We start from the raw sequence: 17,818 nt of genomic DNA, 5'->3' as shown, positions 1-17,818 counted from the left end.
ATCATCATCACCAAAAACTCTCCCATCTTGGGGAGGGGTATCTTCATCAACATCTTCAACATCACCATCTCATCTCAGACCCTAGTTCATCTCTTGTGTTCAATCTTTGTACCGTAACTATAGATTGGTGCTTGTGGGTGACTAGTAGTGTTGATTACATCTAGTAGTTGATTACTATATGGTTTATTTGGTGGAAGAATATATGTTCAGATCCATTATGCTATTTAATACCCCTCCGTTCTTGAGCATGATTATCATTTGTGAGTAGTTACTTTTGTTCTTGAGGTCATGGGAGAAATCATGTTGCAAGTAATCATGTGAACTTGATATGTGTTTGATATTTTGATGATATGTATGTTGTGATTCCCTTAGTGGTGTCATGCGAACGTCGACTACATGACACTTCACCATATTGGGCCTAAGGGAATGCATTGTGGAGTAGTTATTAGATGATGGGTTGCGAGAGTGACAGAAGCTTAAACCCTAGTTTATGCGCTATTCCGTACGGGACTGATTGGATCCAAAAGTTTAATGCTATGGTTAGAATTTATTCATAATACTTTTCTCGTAGTTGCGGATGCTTGCGAGGGGGTTAATCATAAGTAGGAGGTTTGTTCAAGTAAGAACAACACCTAAGCACCGGTCCACCTACATACCAAATTATCAAAGTAGCGAACACGATCAAATCAACATGGTGAAAGTGACTAGATAAAATTCCCGTGTACCAACACCTTGCTTATCATAAGAGACCGTTTTGGCCTGTCCTTTTCCTCAAAAGGATTGGGCTACCTTGCTGCACTTTTGTTACTACTACCATTACTTGATTGTTACAAATTATCTTGCTATCAAACTACTCTGCTACTTACAATTTTTGCACTTGCAGACATTACCTTGCTGAAAACCACTTGTCATTTCCTTCTGCTCCTCGTTGGGTTCGACACTCTTACTTATTGAAAAGGCTACAATTGACCCCATATACTTGTGGGTCATCAGGATGCTTGCGCGGGAACCTGTGCGGTTGTGCGGGAACGGGCTCACCACCAGTTGGCCAAAAGAACGCCACCGCGCGCTACTCAAGCTTGCGCTCAAACTGTCTGCGGTAGCGAGGTGACAAGACATGCAAGAGGAGGACGAAAGGACACGTACACATACGATTAATAAAAAAATGTGCGATTTAATTACCTACTATACCCCTGTCCTAGTTTACAAGTAGGATTTAATTAATAAAATGCAAATGCATGTCGCCAAAGATTATATTGTTGGATTCATATTTGAACATAGTTTCCAGTTATATAATTTTTGTAACATGCATTAACATTTTGTTGGTTAAATTTAAGGTTATATACCAGCAAGTGTTTGCCCACAACACACACGGCTTAGTCCATCACAAACAGCTTGGATGGATCAACTGTATGCCACGTATCCCACACACAACTCTCATATGATTCGTGCTTGATGTCTCCAACATCGCTCGCACAATTCGTATTATTTGCCACATATCACTGTGCCGGCCTCTACTCGCATCCCTCGGCAAGCTCTGCTCGCCGTTAGGCGCCGCAGCGCGCTATACTCACCGTTAGGCACCGCGGCATACTCTACTCACGTCCGTCGGCGCGCTCGGCTTATGGACAGCTTTTCCTTGCATGTTCAACTGATATATGTATATATATATGGTTGCTCGCCGTTGAGGCGACCACAGAGCGCTCTGCTCAAGTCCCTCCGCACGCACTCTGCCAGCAGTTGGGCCTACGCACGATCACATCGGGTGCCCATATGCATGCGGTTGCGCCGCGCGTGTTGCCATGCGATGCAGTTATGTGCGGCACGATGGAGTATGCGCTGCGAATTAGAACTGCCATCAGGGCGTGCTGATATTCCACGCCGTCCGGCTTCCCTCTAATTCGCGCGGCCATTATAACCTTCATCTCTTCAACCTTTCAATCGCGCCCCACAACACAACAAGCATACCCACGATGACACATAGAGAGGGAATGTCTAGCGGCGCTCCAATGGAGTTCGGCAAGCATAAAGTTGAGACCCACGCGAGGGAGATGGATCTCTTGGTGGTGTACACCATCGACCCGGCAGTGGTGGACGACTACATCAACATTGTTGAGTATTTGCTTGCCCGAGACAAGTACAAGGTGGTCGACATCGACCTCCAATACACCACCGGTCGTCCCAACATAGATCAAAAGGCTGTCATTGCCTAGTTGTGCATGCGCCATCATGTCCTCATCTACCACTACTACATGGCCACAGAGCCTTCCGACCATTTCGCCAAGTTTGTCAATAGTGACTACAAGTTCGCTATGGTGGAAACCACCAATGACGTAAAAGCACTCAGGGTTATGGGCTTGGCCTGCAAGAACCTTGTCGAAATCCGTGAGCACTATTGGGTCAGGGGCATCACAAAGAAGGACTCCCAGGTTGAACTCGCCTCAGCTGTCATCAAACCATACTACAAAAAGATGAAGCAGGATGCCAACAGAACATGTCTCGTATCCTGGCACAGGGCCTAGATGCGACAACTGGATGAACCTCACCTCATGTTCGCGGCCAAGAGCGTATACACATGCTCAGAGTTGCACATGCGGATCCTTGACATGAGGAAGTACCTCGTTACCCAAATCAATGAGCCCAAATCGAGCCACAAGCAGAGCAAGCGTCACAAGAAGTAGATGATGATCAGATGATCGTTTATGCTAGTTAATCATGCATGTAATATATAGTTTACTTTGGTGTGTGGAAATTTCATGTGTGTAGTAGCCACCTATGTAATTATGCATGTAATAGTTTACTTTGGTGTGTGCAAAGGCCATGGTTGTAGTAGCCACCTACGTAAGTGGATGTTTAATTTGGTTATGCAACCATGTCCTTATAAGTGTGTATATATATATGTTTTGTTCCGTATGGAATCCCATTGCACAACACACACGTCTTATTAGCAGCAATCATCTGTGTTCTTCGCACACATTTCTGATTACAGATCTGTTTGTCGCGTATCACACACATCTTGTTATATTGAACCGTTTCTGTTCTCTTGTCTCAATGCAAACAATTCATATGAGTGAACCGCATGCCGTATATCGCACACACCTTGATCTGGCTGGCCATTTCTTTTGTGTTCCCTAATCACAAATAGTTCATCCGAGTGAACTGTATGTTGTATATCGCACACACCTTCATCGGGCTGCCTGTTTCTTTTGTTCCTCCTCATAGCAAACAGTTAATTGCACTAAATGGTCTGTCCTGCATCACACACGCAACTCAAATCTGAACCGTATTTGATGCATCCGTCATCACTAACATGTTGCACATTTTTCGATGGGTTTTTACACCATCGTTTGCAATTAATGCATCGCACACAGTTTCATCAAAGGGTCTCTGATCATAGTGTCGCGTTAGCAGCATCCTGTAGTAGTGATAGGTCAGTCCATTTTTTCGGCACCGTGTATGTACAAAGAATGGGTAGTGCCTTCATCAACGTCCAGCCAGTCAGTGTTGACGGTCTTCGTCAGAACTCCAGTGACCACCACCCCAGTTTCCTGCCTCCGCCCTCCCCTTGACCTTACCGCACCGCGGTGCTTGGCACCGCCCTCGGCCAACAATTCGAGCCCTACCGACCTCCAGGTCGGGCGCAAGCAGCTCCTGCGCCCCCACACCCCTATGATAGACACTGATTCGCCACTTCCCTGGCAAACAGGAGGACTAGGTTCTCCGCGCGCCTATGCAGGTTCTGCTTCTTTTAATTGTGAATCAACTGACCCTAAATTGAGATCCAGGTGGGCGACTGACCTCTAGCTAAGGTGAAATAGTAAATGGGAGGAAACCTTGTGCATTTAGTATCACGAATAAGGTGCAGTAAGAAGAGCTCAACTAGTTTCTTTCGTGGGATGAATACGGTGTGAGCAGAGACATAAGATTTGCACGAAAAAGGGAAGATGAGTACCTCTTTCAGCTGGTAGTGTTGTGTACTCCTTCTATTTTTTCAACGATCTTCTTGTGGTTCGCTAGAAACGAAAAGTTTTGGAGGACGATGGAGCCTTGGACGAACCCATGGACAAGTTGTTGACTGTGGTGCGATGGCCGTGTATCGGTGGCAGTTAACCAGATCCGAGGCGACGAATGACGGTGTAGTGGGAACAACTTCGGTGCGGTGGACGGTTACGACAGTGGAGCGGCAGCGGTGAGGCGCAGGATGGCGTAGTCGAAGTGGTTCTAGTACGACACACATCGGCGTCTGCGTCGTGGGGGCAGCTCTGCCTCGGCTTCAGCTGCTAAGTCCTTTAGGGTGTTGCGGTTGCGGTTGCGTTGGACGACGACATCGGGGTACCGACTCTGATGTGATGGAGGAGGGCGGCGATGAATTGGGAGCGACGGGGTGGAGGACAGAGGAGTCTGGAGTTTCACGCTGGTGGAGAGGGTGTTTTGGAGCCCATGGCGTATGAATGTGGAAATGGAGGGAGGGGAACTAAGGGGGAACAATGTTTCAGTTTGGGACGCGCTTGTTTGAAATTTGGGGAAAGTTTCAAACTTTGTCCCCATCTAAAATTCTGGACATATTGCGGGTCGGGGGTAGGACAGTAATATCAGGTGTCCTAAATGGTGGGCGGGATAGATTTCGATCGAGCGCATGGGTGTTTAGGCGCCCATGGCTTATGAATGCTTCTCAGAGGCGGTTGAGATTGGCGTCTTGGTGAAGTTACAAACCTACCCGGTTAAGACCTTTGGACATCGGGCTGATAGGCTACACGGCTCAGAGTCAGGGCAATAATTTCCTACCACCAAACATTAGTCTCGCATGGTTTCGGGTGACCAGAGGCTTATTTGGCGTTTAGTTCAAAATTGGGGAGTAGAAGCATTAACATTTACAATTCTCTTAAATTGAACATTCAGGATTTGTCAAACTTCACAAATCTTGACTCTTGAAAATACGAAAACTATGATTATTTTGGAATGGAGGGGGTACATTTGAATATACATTGTACATGAGTATATATTAAAAAATATGAAACTTACCTCAATTCATGCATGGTTCTAGATATAATCTCCTTGGATGCAGAAAAAATAGTTAGACATGCGTATGAATATATAGCATGTTCAAACGCACAACAAACACTGGTGCAGAGACCTGCTATACAAACAATTTTTAACCCCTCTCCGTGACTGCTTTTGGTAATGTCGCCAAGTGAGTGTGGGCGATAGGGGGGTCCTTCCTATACGACCCAGAAACCATCCGGGATAGGCCCTCCTGGCACAAAGGCTGAGGCAAAATGAGCTTGTCTGCGATTTGGCGGGGCATTGAAACCCAATTGTTTCCATTTGTACGTACATCCCACACGGTGAATCCCAGAAAAACATTTCCATTTGTATGTATATTACACACAGTTTTTTGTGTGGAAACGTTTGTGCAAGGTGGCCTAACGCAAACAGTTCTCTGCCGGAAGCCGTGTGTGATTGTTAGTTGATCAAACATGCCTACTTTCTCGAAACCGTACGGGTTGTTTGAGTTCATCACCCACGGTGCTGTCTGAGTAACCATCTGCAATAGAAAACCCAAATATGAAGGGTAATTAGCCTATTATTGATAATCCATGTACTAATCAAATTGATATTTCTTATAAAAACACACAAGATATTTCATGTATATATATATAACAACAACCAGGATTTCATAATCGAATTACATCAGATAGCTTCGGCACTCGGTTCCGCCATTAAACAACAGCACCAAGTTTCACATTCAACATATTTTTTTGAAAAGTAGCATCATACATGGTAAATAGAAAGATGAATCTCATCTGGGAAACTGCAGAAGCGGAAGGCAAATATTGAGCCTTTAGTGATGTTGAATGTCCTTGCAACTTTAGGCCAATGGCTATGGATAATTGCCCGCCCAACCTTCGTCCTCTTCGGCAAGACTTTAATATTGTACTGTGGGTGTTGAATGAATACCTTCCTTGCGTCTTGACCATGCAGGTGGTTTGAGAGGTAATCATCGGTGAACTGCTTTGAGAAGTACTGAAAACAAAGATATGCATAAATTGCTGCTATAAGTTTTGAAATGGCGCAAGGGGTAAAAACAAGGTAAAAGAGTTAGTACCATCCTATAGTTGACTGATGTATTATTCATTGTGCAAACAAAGATCTTGCTGTTATTCGTCGCAAGTTTCTTCATCCTAACAATCTTTTTGAGTTTCCTAACTTGACTAATATTCATGGACATCTCATTTCCCCATATGCAAAATGGGTCGAACAGTGGATCTAAGCCTCTGACAACAGGACCTACATGTGCAAGAACAAATTGTAAGAAACCTAAATATTAGACTGATTCCTGCAACTGCACAATAATGTACTATTAGCCAAAGGACCATGCTTGACCAAACCTCGATGGTGAAACCGCAGTATCTGCCATTGTTTCCCAGCAACACACATAAGGAAGATCTTGATCAGGTTAAATGAGAGTTTTCATACTATCAGTAGAATATGTATTGAGTACAACCAAATTCGATTTATTTCACATGCATAAAAATACAAAATTGTACCCACAACAAATGAAAATCAAATTGCAGAACTGAACCAAATAGTTAAATGGACAGCATACCAAATGAACCAAAATAGTTAACTGAGCGTGACATTGCAGAATAGAATCATGTACTAGAAGATAAGACAGTTAACAAAACAAAGAATGCTTGAGAACACTGTTATGAAATGTAGCAATTGTTGGACCAAACTGTTAACTAAACATTACATTTTAGAGGACCAAAGTGTTAACTGAACATTTCATTTAAGAGGACCAAACTGTAAACTGAACATCAGATTGCATATTAACATTACAGAGGACAAATCACTAGAAGACATTGGCGGTGGCCTCGAGAAAACAGCATGAACTGTATTTTAAAGTAGACAACCGCGTGGCGGTGTCCACTGTGGCCTCGAAGACGAGGTGCTCCTCCAAGATCTGGCAGTCGACATGCATGGCAGCCATAGCGATCTCGTGCGCGTGTCCGGACGTGATTTGCTTCTCCACTGCCAGATGCTACTGAGCTCCACGTTATACTGCGTGCAAAATGGCTGTGGGTGGCGCTTAATTGGAGGAGTGGGATAGTGATTTCGGCGGAAGGTGTCGCACCGTCAGTCGGGGAATGTGGGACGGGAAAGGAGGAGGATGGTGTGGGTGGGGTGTGGATTACCTGGCCATAGATGAGGCCACGTAGCAAGAAGAAGGGTCAGCGGCAAGGAGGCCGCGCAGCAAGAAGAAGGGTCGCCGGCGAGGAGGTGGCGCTGCAAGAAGAAGGGTTGGCGGCGAGGAGGTGGCGCTACAAGAAGAAGGGTCACCGACGAGGAGGCAACGCTACAAGAAGAAGGGTCGCCGGTGAGGAGGCGACACTGCAAGAAGAAGGGTAGCCGGTGAGGAGGCGCCGCTGCAAGAAGAAGGGTCGCCGACAAGGAGGCTGAGCTGCCAGTAAGCAGCTGTCAAGGTTTGAAATTGGAAAGCAAGGAGGAAGAGTGGAAATGTGGCTTTTGGTGGGAGGGAGGGGCGGGGAGATAGATATTTCCGTAGTGGCAAAAAATTCACACTCGGTGCCGCGAGAAACTGGCGCGCAAGTGTGGTTCAAGCGGGGGCGGCGGACTGTAGACGACAAAGCCTCCTGCGTAAGCCAGACATGACGGTGCGCCGCGATATTTTATATCGCATCCCACATGATTCTTTCTAGTAAACTGTTTGTGTTATACCTGATTTTTTCATTATGTTTTGAAAGAGAAAATGGTGTTACGGAGGGAAAGGATGGTGTTTGAATTGCTAGAACAATTATGTACAGTGAACATGCAAATACATGAGTGTCGTGTTTAAATTTGGAATTATTCCGGGTTCGTTTGACATTTTTATGGATTAATTGAGTTTCTCGGCATTTAATGTGCATACTTAAAATTTGAACTACAAGCACATGCTCGAGTGCGCCAAAGTTTGTTGAAAAATCACAAGTGTGTCTTTGGGTAAATTTATAGGTCCCATGCAAGAAATGGGAATGAAATTCAAACATCTGGGCGTCGTGTCTCGATCGGGGACATTGCGAAACTTGGTTTTTAAATTCCTGGAAATTCAAAACTCACCTAAAATTCATGAAACTTGGCATGGTGTCATTTCATGGCACCAACTTGCTATGGTAAAAAATTGGCCGCATTTGGACACATTTTTGGTATAAGCTTCTTGCAAACCGGAGCTTCTCTCGAGAAGACTCGTGGTTCCCAAGGGGGGACGTGTCACCTTTGTGTTCGAAATGATATACGCTGCCTCCCACCCCTTGTTTTTTTACGGAGGCAACATAGAACTATATGAGTGTCATTTTAAAATTTGGAATTATTCTGGGTTCGTTTGGACTTTCTTATACATTAATTGATTTTCTCATCATTTAATGTGCATAATTCAAATTTGAACTACACGCACATGCTCCAACGCACCAATGTTGGTTGAAAAATCACATGTGTGTCCTTGGGTGAATTTTAAGGTCCCATGCAAGAAATGGGAATGAAATTCAAACATCTGGGCGTCGTGGCTCAGCCAGAAAGATTGAGAAACTTGATTTTTTAATTCATGTAAATCCAAAACACGCCTGAAAATCATGAAACTTGGCACGGTGTCATGATATTGCACCAACATGATGTGGTAAATTTTTTGGCCGAATTGGGACAAGCTTTGGTATAAGCTTCTTGCAAACCGGAGCTTCTCTCAAGAAGGCTCGTGGTTCCGAGGGGAACATGTCACCTCCGTGTGTGAAAGGACATACATACACTGCCTGTTCCCGCCTTAATTTTTTTACACAAGGAGATTAGACCAAATAGAAGTATTGTGCTAAATTTTGGAATTATTCCGGGTTAGTTTGGCCTTTTATATACATTAGTTTAATTTCTGGTCATTTAATATGCATAATTCAAATTTGAACTACAAGCACATACTCTAGTGCACCAAAGTTGGTTGAAAAATCACATGTGTGTCCTTGGGTGAATTTCTAGGTGCCATGCACGAAATGGGAATGAAATTCAAACATCTGGGCGTCATGGCTTGGCCAGAAAGATTGAGAAACTTAATTTTTTTAATTCATGTACATCCAAAACACACCTGAAAGTCATGAAACTTGGCATGGATTCATGACATGGCAGCAACATACTACGGTAAATGTTTTGGTCGAATTGGGACAAGCTTTCGTATAAGCTTCTTGCAAACCGGAGCTTCTCTCAAGAAGGCTCGTGGTTCCAAGAGGGAACGTGTCACCTCCGTGTGCGAAATGACATACGTACACTGCTTTCTCCGGCCTTAATTTTTTACACAGGCAGATTAGACCAAATTGAAGTATCATGCTAAAATTTGGAATTATTCCGGGTTCGTTTGGCCTTTTTATACATTAATTGAATTTCTGGGCATTTAATGTGCATAATTCAAATTTGAAATACAAGCACATGCTCCAGTGCACCAAAGTTGGTTGAAAAATCACATGTGTGTCCTCTGGTGAATTTCTAGGCCCCATGCAAGAAATGGGAATGAAATTCAAAAATCTGGGTGTCGTGGCTCGACCGAAAAGATTAAGAAACTTGGTTTTTCAATTCATGTAAATCCAAAAACACGCCTGAAAATCATGAAACTTGGCATGGTGTCATGACTTGGCACCAACATGCTGCGGTAATTTTTTTGGCCAAATTGGGACAAGCTTTGGTATAAGCTTCTTGCAAACCGGAGCTTCTCTCAAGAAGGCTCGTGGTTCCAAGAGGGAACATGTCACCTCCGTGTGCGAAACGACATATGTACATTGCCTTCTCCCGCCTTAATCTTTTTACACAGGCATATTAGACCAAAAAGAAGTATCGTGCTAAATTTTGAAATTATTCGAGGTTCGTTTGGCCTTTTTTATACATTAGTTAAATTTCTGGGCATTTAGTGTGTATAATTCAAATTTGAACTACAAGCACATGCTCCAGTGCACCAAAGTTGGTTGAAAAATCACATGTGTGTCCTTGGGTGAATTTCTACGTCCCATGCAAGAAATGGGAATGAAATTCAAACGTCTGGGCGTCGTGGCTCGACCGGAAAGATTAAGAAACTTCATTTTTTAATTACTGTAAATCCAAAACACGCGTGAAAGTCATTAAACTTGGCATGGTGTCATGACGTGGCACCAACATTCTGCGGTAATTTTTCTATCCAATTTGTGAAGACGCACACATTAACAATCAATAAAGTCATTTTGGAACAAGTGCTGTCAAGTTAAAAATCGGAAACACAATTATTATTAAACCATGGGCATTCTACTTACCAATTACATGTCACCACGCATCCCCTTTTTTTATTTTCTAGGAGGTACCATGCGGGGTAGCTATTTGAGTACGGGAGGCATGCGATCATACCCCTGTGCGTGCTCGAAGATCCCTTTGACCTCTATCCACCGTGCACCTCCCTCTCAACATCTCCATTAATGGCGCTCGAGCCCCTATTGCACGGCGTGGCTATGTCTCACTGGACTGAGATTTAAGAGAGAAAAATGAAAATCTGGAAAGAAAGTTTTAAACGGATCTTCGTGTAAGATCCGATGGACCTATATAGCATCGACTGCGACTTATAGCAAGCATGATGAATATAAAGACGATGACAGTGGATAATAATTGTCCTACATATTTAGGAACATAATTAAATAAAGCCACATGCGGCAACGCCTGAAATACACAAGGGCAAAAAAGAAGGAACACAACGATCTGGCCGAGGGAACTAGTCTCCAAGACGAGCGGCGATGAGCTCTTTCCTGTCCTCAATAAGATGCTTGAGACCATCCACGGATTCCTCCAGCAGCCGTTTGCGCTTCATGCGCAGCAGAGCATTCTCGTCCATAAGTTTCTCGATGATGACGCTGGTCCTCTTCAACAAGGCAGTGGTCTCATCCTGGTGCTCCGCACTTTCGACGATATTCGCCCTCAGCAGGTCACGCTTGGCCTGGAGGTTCTCATTGCTCTCCCTTAGTTGCCAGATGATGCCAGTTGCCTATTCAAATGAGGCTTCCATGTCTTCCTGCAGCCTCGCCCAGGCAGAGATCTGATCCATCTGGCTATGGACGATTGCATGCATGCGCCTATAAGAGTCCTCGCCTGCCCGCGAGACATTTTCCCAGGCTGCCGCGGCGTGAGAGGACATCTTTGTTGCTTCTGTGGCGCGGACGGACATCTCTGTTGCTTTCGTGGCATAGCGGGACCTTCGTGTTGCCTCGGTGGTGCGGAGGGACCTCTGTGCTACTATGGCTGTGCGGCGGGATATGTTGGCTACTTTCGCGATGAGGCGGGACATCTCTCGTGCTTTCGCTTCCATGCTCGCCTCTCCCTGGTGGCAATCTCTCGACCCAGAACTCACGCTGGCCATGGCAGACGGAAGGGAACGATGATGAATGACTTGTTTGTTTTTGTGGATGAGGAGTTGAGGAGGAATGTGCAGTCATCTTGGAGTAGTAGTATTTATAACCGAGTACTAATAAGCTCCTAAGTGGGAAACCGTTTAGCTTTTGATCGGTCTGAACATGTTTGCAATTTGGAATGTGATGGGACGCAGGCTCGAAATTTATTGATGGTTCTATAATTTCTATGTGCGGCACTATTCTCGGACGGCATAACGTGGGCACGCTTTCTCGGTCATGTACATGGCATTTGCACCATAGGGTGCACCACAATAGGCAATGTCAGCACACGTCTTGTTCCAAGAACCGTGCACACTCGTTACTACCATAGCGCTCACTTCTTTTAATTAGAATGTGTGCCTGTCTAGCGCACACACGTTGATCTATCTAATTGTTTCTGTTTGTTGTGTCTAATCGCAAGGAGTTCATCTGTGTGAAGTGTATGCCATCAATCACACACACCTTTGATCTGGCTGACCGTTTCTGTTCTATTGCCTGATCACAAACCGTTAATCCTTCTGAAGCGTATGCCCTCAATCGCACACACCTTTATCTGGCTGCCCGTTTATGTTGTCCCGCCTCATCACAAACAGTTAATCTGATTGAACTGTATGTCGTATATCGCACACGCCTTCCTCTGGCTGCCCGTTTCCGTTCTTCTTCCTCATCGCAAACAGCTCATTGAACTGAACTGTATGCCCTACATCGCACACGCAAAAAATCCGAGTCGTGTTTGATGCATCCTTCATCGCAAATGTTTTGCACCTTTTTTGACGGTTTTTTAGACCACCGTTTGGGATTATTGCATCGCACACAGTATCGTCGAAGGGTCTCTGATCGTAGTGTCGCGTTAGCAGCATCCTGCAGTAGTGAAATATTGATGCCCCCTTTTAGATCTGATTTACAAATGCCATTATCTCTGATTCAATTAGATGAATGCACTTCCTATGAAATCAAATCTTTGAAACCCCCTTTATGTTGAATTCAACATGTATTCTGTTTCGTAGATAGCAATTTGGATTGTATGCATGTAAGTGACAAATGTATAAAGTGCATGACACTAACAACTTGGAGTGCACTAATTAATGTTTATATATGAATTGCAAAAGCAATGCATTGTCTGGATTTCAAACCATTCTCACTCTATGGATCGATAATATGAAATAAACCCATGCACATGCTCAAATTCAATAGAGTGTGGGTGTCTGATAGATGGATGTTCGTTCATACGCAAATTGCAAAGTTCTTGATCTCATCCAAAAATAATATTGACGTTTATATTTTAATTTAAGGTGTAGAACCACATTTTACACGTAGATGCACCATGCCCCAGCCTGTTCTCACACACGCGCTATATATCTCTCTATTTGACGCATAAGTGCACATACTTTATATACATCGACATTTCTCTCTCACATATGCTCACACTATCTCCCGGGTGTCCCACGCAGACACTCTCATCTCCCTCTCTCTTTCTTACTACTATGTACCACTCTTTTCACTAATCTCAGTTGGAAAACACTATTTCTCTCACATGCATATATATACACACGCAAGGTCTCTACTAGCCCTCTATAGGCACATATATGTGCCTATGTGTTTCCCGCACACAGATTATCTTTAGGCCTCTCTCGCACACATTGCCCGCCCCCCTACACCTTTCTATTAGTACTTAGTAGATATGATTCCATCAGATCATTCAGTAGGATATCCCTGACTCTTAGGCTGGATGGTAATATGAGGCAAAGATTTATCCAAGTTCGGGCCCTTGGAGTTAAGGAAAAACCCTACTCCTGGTACTGTATATTTGTGATAGGGGTGTGTACAAAGTACACGTGAATACCAGGCATTGTGTGTGTGTGTTTATACTATCGACGAACTAGCCCCCGAGCTTATATAACATACTCGGGGCCTAGGGTTGCAAACCATATATAGTCGACTTATCATCAGTGGGGATAGAGTCCTCCACGACTCTGGTAGCTTCGTCTTGTATGCCGAGTCCTCCACATGGGTCTTCGTATAATGCGTTGATAACCCACAAATATAGGGGATCACAACAGTTTTCGAGGTAGAGTATTCTACCCAAATTTATTGATTCGACACAAGAGGAGCCAAAGAATATTCTCAAGTATTAGCAGCTGAGTTGTCAATTCTACCACACCTGAAAGACTTAATATCTGCAGCAAAGTATTTAGTAGAAAAGTAGTTTGGAAGTAACAGTAACGGTGGCAAAAGTAATTAGTGGAAGTTTTGTAGCAATCATAACAGTGGCAATGGAGAAGTAACTAAGCAAAGATCAATATGGAATGAGCTCATAGGCAATGGATCAATGATGGATAATTATGTCGGATGGCATTCATCATGCAATAGTTATAACATATGGTGACACAGAACTAGCTCCAATTCATCAATATAATGGCATGTATTCCAAGTATAGTCATACATGCTTATGTAAAAGAACTTGCATGACATCTGTCAATGCAACAGACCCGGGGCCTATTGACCTGACTATGCACAAGCACAAGATCAAGATTGAAGCACCAGACCCAGAGACCAAGAGACTCGAAGAACCAGCCAATAGATCAGAAGGAACCAAGACCAAGACAGAGAAGTCAAATATTACCAAGAAAGAGGCCTCCCTTGCCAGGCAGGCGATCCCAGAAAGGGGCGAGGCCACCCCCTGAAGAAGAAGACCGAAGCGTCCCAGCAGGGCCTGCCGGGACTCGCGGAAACCAGATCACCCCACCGACTGCTCCACCACAACCCACGTCACGGATCAGTGCGGTGTCAAGACGCAGGATGATTAAGTGGCAACCATTCGCCACATGGCGGCCACTTTCTACCAAGTGAACCCACAAATGACACCCGTCCAGTGACGTGTCAAGCAAGCAGGCGTGGAGCTTGCAGATTAGCCCGTCAGGCCTTGCCGGGCGACCGACGATATGACACTAAGCGGTGCATTAAATGCATGCTGACAGCCTGCAGAGTTTGGTATGATAGCACTGTTTGCTATCATATCAGTGTCTAATAACCAATTTGCCACTGTGGTAACCCCTTGATCTATAAAAGGAGGCCCATCACAACGATTAGAGAGGTTGGAATCTTAGACCACTCACACCCCCGTATGAGCGTATTCGCCGCTGCCCTGAAGCGACCCTATTGGGTAAGTGTACTACGCACCACTACCACCTTTTCCCAATCAATCCACCAAAGCAGGAGTAGGGTTCTACGCCTCGTGGCAGCCCAAACCTAGGTAAAATTGACTGTGTGATCCCTACCACGCTGCCTTGCATTAGTCTGCTCTTTGTGCAATGCGACTCCCCCCTGCATAACCAGCAAGGGGTCGTCCTGGTTCCATAGCTAGCCATAGTTTCCCACGACATCTTTGGCCCGCCAGGTAGGGGGAACTCTTGCGTGAACCTGAAGATGTAAGCAGCATGTCATCTTCATCGCCATCTGCATCATCGACTGCGCCATCGACTATGGCGCCCAAGAAGAAATCAGCTCCTTCAGCTCATCCGTCCACCTCAAAGGTTCCGCTACCCACGTCCTCCAATGCCGCGGGGGCGCGGAGACGCACGGGGGAGCGAACGCTGTAGGGATGTGTGGCCAGAGCTGGTATCACTGCCACCATTCCCCTGGTAGCCGACATAGGAGCACAAGATACCGGAGGAGAGAGACATCAGCAACATCCCAACGGTCGTGCTCTGGCCGTTGACAGTTGCAACCTCAGTGATGGCGCTCGGTCCAGGGAGAGCCACCGCCCCATAGCCCCTCTCGCTGCGGGCGTGACTACTACGCATGCGCTCTCCTAGGGCAGGCCGACTGAACTGGTGCGCCCAACGGGGCTGATGGCCCTCGAGCACCTCCGCCTCACCACCCTGCTGCCGAGATGGTTGCACCATAGCAGCGGGGGCGTAGTGCAGCTGCCGCTGGCTCCGCCAGGAGCCGGGAGACGGTGCGATTGACATCGTCATCATCTATGTCAAGCACGGCCTCGGAGGCCATGGCGCGGGCTCAGCTGCTACTGAGGTTTCCAGCAGTGGCCGTGCAGATGGACGAGTGGCGGGCCACCATTGAAAGTCTGCTCGGTTTCGCAGAAGCCGAAGGCTCACAGTGATCTGCCCCACCGTGACCTCCCCAAGCCACGGCGACGGCCCATGCTGCTGCTGGCATGGGGGAGGCCGACCCCATCTTGCAATCCCCGCCACAGCAGCCAGCGTGGGGGCAACCAAATCAAGACCTTGACGGTGCCTCGATGGCCTCTTCTGACTCTCAGGCACGTCCAGCCAACGGAGAATCCCAGAAGATGGGCGGAGAGGAGACGTGTGCGTTGCTGAGCGGTGCCGCAGCAATCTCCCCCAAGCCGACGGGCGCGGCGGCCTGACGCGCCCGTCCCCACTCTCGATGCTGACGGGCTCCTACCCTTCAATGTTGGCTGCCCTGCCTTCACGCACGAGTTGTGGCAAGTCTGTCTGCCGTCCATTCGCACGTTCAAGCCAGAGATACGTGAGAAGTATGATGGAAGACTAAACCCGGCAGAATTCCTGAGCATATATACCATCGCTGTTCAGGCTGCCGGGGGAAGAGATGAGAAGGTGTTCGCCAACTACTTCCCATTGGCACTCAAGTCCAATGTGAGGTCCTGGCTGATGCATCTACCAGAGAACTCCATTTCGTCATGGGCAGATCTATGCCATGAGTTCACCAGTGCTTTCACCGATGGACACCAGGAGCTAGGCCACCCCGGCAATCTGCATTTTCTCTAGTAGAAGGAAGGAGAAACCCTCCGTAAGTATTTTCCAAGGTTCAGTATAGTTCATATTCCAAATATCCTTGCGGCAACCGTGATAGCTACCTTCCTGTCCAATGTCCATGACCTCCGAATTCGTGCCAAGATGAACGTGCAGTTGCCCAAGACTGCGAAGGAGCTATACACCCTAGCAGATAAGTGTGCCCAGATGGAGGAATGGAAGAAATTTCCTGGAGAGGAATACTGCATTGATGTTGATTCAGAGGATGATGATGAATCCACCAGTCAGAAGAAGCCTAAGAAGGGCAGTAAGAAGCGAACGGATAAAGAAGTGTTGACCGTTGAAGGGTCAGGCAACCCTAATGTCGGCAAAATCGCCAAGACTGAGGCCCCCGACAAGGAGTTTGCCGCGTGTGCCGATTGCCAGGAAGCTGCAGCTGCTGAGAAGGCCAGGAAGGGCGATTAGCTGTACTGCAAGATCCATCGGACCAAGGGCCACGACCTTCAGGAGTGCTATCAGGTCGAGCAGTTGGTCAAGAGATAGAGAGCAGAATATGAGAAGCGAAATAAGGAAAAGCGTTAGAATGTCTCTGGCGGTAAGAGCCGAGGCGATGGAGCAAATCTCCCCGGCAACCCCTTTCGAAATAAAGGAAAACTGGCCGGAGGCCAGAAAAAGAAGTCTGCGGTGATGAGAGTGACAAGGGGCATGAAGAGGAAACCAATGAGCAGGAGTTTCAGAAGGCCACGGACGCCCGTTGCATTGACGGAGGTGCATCTTTACACACCTCAAATCGCCAACTCAAGCGATGGGCTCGGGAAGTCAATGTCGTGGAACCAGCGCCGGAGGCCCCAAAGCCGCTCAAATGTTCTCGTACTCCCATCATCTTTGACAAAGAGGACCATCCCAACCGCACCACTGCGGTGGGATGCCTGCCTTTGTTGGTTTGTCAAACAATTTGCAACATCAAGGTCACAAAGATGTTGGTGGACGTTGGGGCCGGATTGAAACTGATTTCCCCAGTAGTTGTCAACAGGCTTCAAATAGCAGAGGAAGAGTTAGAGGTTACAGGCACGTTTCAAGGAGTCAACCCCGGCAGGAGTCATCCTAAAGGGAAGATTATGTTGCCAGTAACGTTTGAGGGAGAGCTTAATTACCGGACCGAGAAGATTGTGTTTGACGTATTTGACCTCCCCCTGCCATACAATGGGATCCTTGGGCTCCTGACCTTGGCTAAATTCATGGTGGCATCTCACAATGCCTACAATACCCTAAAGATGCCTGGGCCACTGGGAGTCCTCACCATCCCATCAGATGAGAAAGATGCCATCATTTGTGTGGAAAAAATGTATAGGGAGGCGGTCGCGGCAGAGGCAGCGACGATAACAATTCCCGCCAAGGAGAGCAAAGGGAAGAAACATGATTGTAGGGCCTCTGGCAAAGAGTCCGGGAAGCATGGCCCCTCCGAGTGCACGACACCCGTTGAGGACGTGCCAGAGAGTTCCAACAGAAAGAGATCTAAGGTTGCTGCTCTGCAAGTGAAAAAGTCCCGGCAGGGCTGGCTGGCGTTGATGGTAGTTTCACCATCAGCGCCACCCTTGATGACAAATAGGAAAGCGCGCTTGTTTCCTT

Source organism: Triticum dicoccoides, chromosome 4B (genome assembly GCF_002162155.2).
Source record: "Triticum dicoccoides isolate Atlit2015 ecotype Zavitan chromosome 4B, WEW_v2.0, whole genome shotgun sequence".
NCBI lineage: Eukaryota > Viridiplantae > Streptophyta > Magnoliopsida > Poales > Poaceae > Triticum > Triticum dicoccoides.
This window is presented reverse-complemented; position numbering follows the sequence as displayed.